The sequence below is a fragment of the Otolemur garnettii genome, unplaced genomic scaffold, assembly GCF_000181295.1.
Source record: "Otolemur garnettii isolate 467f Iridium unplaced genomic scaffold, OtoGar3 scaffold00102, whole genome shotgun sequence".
Taxonomy (NCBI): domain Eukaryota; kingdom Metazoa; phylum Chordata; class Mammalia; order Primates; family Galagidae; genus Otolemur; species Otolemur garnettii.
Genome location: NW_003852497.1, coordinates 3989745 through 3992910, shown reverse-complemented (window position 1 = coordinate 3992910; position 3166 = coordinate 3989745).

The window sequence follows — 3166 nt, the reverse complement described above, 5'->3', positions numbered from 1 at the left end:
AAGCTACATAGAGGCTTATTTTATATCTAGGGTGGAAAATAAAGAAAAGTCTCTGTCCTTTTTTAGGGTTCACTGGGTTATCCACAGGAGCGGGATGCGAGTGTTGTGATTGTTACTCTCCGGGGAACCATCTCAGCAGGCTGCAAGGGAGAGCTCTGTGTTTATATAAGGAAAGGTACGGATTCTCGACATTTAAGTTTAAGAAGGGATGAAATGATGGGACCTGGAGAATTTCTACATAGGCTTCAAAAGTATTAATTATTTACTGGGCCAACTAAACATTTCGATAGAGACATCCCTAATATATTTTATTAATAGCCATTCTTGTGATGGGTGTAGTGAAGCATCAAAATAATGAAAGGATATACGCAGAAGAGATCCTCCTGCTCAAATAAACAGAAGTCTTGAGCATCGAACGTCTTTTTTTTTTGAGACAGAGTCTCACTCTGTCACCCTGGGTAGAGTGCCATGGCATCACAGCTCATGGCAACCTCAAAATCCTGGGTTCCTGGGTTCTAGCAATCCTCTTGCCTCAGCCTCCTGAGTAGCTGGGACTAAAGGCACCCACCACAATGCCTCGCTATTTTTTAGAGGGACGGTCTTGCCCTTGCTCAGGCTGGTCTTGAACTCCTGAGGTCAAGCAATCCACCTGACTCAGCCTTACAGAGTGCTAGGACTACAGGTGTGAGCCACCGGGCCTGGCCTTGAACTTCATATCAGAAATAAATAATGCTTGAGGCAAAAATACATCAGACAGATGAATATTTGTTCCTAATCATTCCTTTGAGTTTAAGGAAATGCCTGAGACTTTTATGATATGCAGAGCTTTTCTCTCATTTTATTTTACAATTTTCTTTATTATATATAAAGATAAAAATTGAAAAGACCCATAGTATGGACATAAGAGTGACTGGATATGTGTGTTCACATGTATGCATGTGTGTGTGTGGAGAGAGAGAGAGAAGAGAGAGGTATTAAGAGAGAGTGGTATGCATAGATATTAAGGGTATAAATGACTGGATTACCAGACCACAAGATGTCTAGAGTTGGATGAGAAATGCCCCTCAGAGAATCACAGCTGGTTTACAGGACTGGCCTTGGTGATACATACACCACAAACCTACCATATCCAGATAAATCATTTCACAGAGGCCTATTCCCTAGGTGGGATAGTAAGAGTAGATTACTAGAAATACAAACAAACAAACAAACAAAAAAACAGGAGAAGATCATGCGTTGTATGTTAGGGTCTTATACAGTCTTGTAAAAATAAAAAAAATGCTTCCTCTCTCTGACTGAGGAAGGCATGGGACCAAGGGCAGACAGTTGGCCGTGTTCACATGCACAGTCGCTGGACTGGCAGTAACAGCTCCACTATCACGAGGCGCCCGAGTTATCTTTAATCTGTGTACACTCGCTGTGTTGGGTAGTACTCCTTTTCGGCAGGCAAAGCATTCCCAAGAGGGTTGGCTCACTTACTTATTTCTACCTATGTGAATGAAATTTATCTGTGTAGGAGAGAATGTAGTCCCTGACCTTTGCTGAGTGTTAGAAACAGCTCTGAGACTCTCTGTCTTTCTAATGGCTTACTCCTCAGCCCGTCTCACCCACAAGGCATTGCTAAAACACCAGCTACAGAAGAACAAAATTGTTCAAAGTCAAGAATAGGAATGAGAGTAGCTGGCAAGCCTGGCCCCATCAGCAAACCTAAGGAATTTCACAACACACTTCTCGAGGTGGTGGGATAAAATGCTTCGGAGCTTCCAGACCTTACCTTTGCTAAATTTTCTTCATTGTTTTTGCCTACAAGGTTTCACGTAATCACCTGTGGACTATAACATTGTCTTTCTGTTATCTTGAGACATGTTTTAGCTCCTTTGAAGGAATCAGTATTGAAGAGGAAAGTCTTGATTCAGACACAATAATGGGGATAAGTAAATCCCACACATTTCCCCAGGGCTCGAGACTCAAGAAGATGTAGTTATGACACTCTCAGCTCCAGAGAACCTCAGAACCCTATGACAGGGGCAAAAAAAATTAGGGAGCAAAACGGTGATGAAACAACCTCCTCAATCAAGCACATATTGTGTGTTTTACTTGCAGTATCTTTAGCTCGTGTAACTATCTCTTAAATACCCCACCCATTTTGCAAATGACTGAATGGGGCTTGGGGAAGTTAATATATTTTCTCGGGGTCACCTAGCTTGGGAATGATGGCAGACTCAGAGTTTAGTCACTGGTCTAATTGATGCTAAACTTTTGCAGCTACTTCAGGAAGCTGTTTTCAAACAAAGTCACTTGGCAATGGCTTCCATCTAATGCTTGGGTGCTGTGTGGAGGTGACGAAGTGCGCTGAGTGTCACCGGGGCTCACAAAGTCACCCACAGGAACACAGTGCTCTGGAGGAAAAAGAAACAGACACACGCAGCAGGAAATTGTGATGAGTGCACAGGAGATGCACACAAACAATGAGGGACCGGCAATAAATAGCTTAATTCTGCTCTGGAAGATTAATACTCACATACACACAAAAAGTGTAGGTTTAGTTATGCCTTGAGAGAAGACTACACAGATAATGGGAAATGAGAACATTATGGCTAAAGTGGAAGAAGGAATGTAAGCTCTGAGCAAGAGTGCAAGGCCAAGTTTAGGAGTTTCGTGGTTTAACAGGATTAAACAGGTATTAAGAAAGTTGACCTCAAAACCCAATGTAGGAAACTTAGATTTTATTTTGTACAGAAAGGGGGTATTTGAAGTCTTCTACAGATAAAAGTGTGATTATTTTGCCAATTATAAAGGTTAATCTGGCCCTCGCACGTGGAAAGGAGAATTTAATCGACTTTAGGCCCTGGGGGACATACATAGTGTCTAATAAAAATAAGAACAAATATCTTCTCCCATTCTGAGGGCTGTCTGCTTGCTTTACTTACCGTGTTCTTGGCTGTGCAGAAGCTCTTTAGTTTGATCAGTTCCCAATAGTGTATTTTTGATGTTGCTTCAATTGACTAGGGGGTCCTCCTCATAAAATTTTCACCCAGGCCAATTTCTTCAACTGTTTTCCCTATACTTTCTTCTAGTATCTCTATGGTTTCATGTCTTAAGTTTAAATCTTTAATCCAGTGAGAGTCTATCTTACTTAATGGTGAAAGGTGTGGGTCCAGTTTCA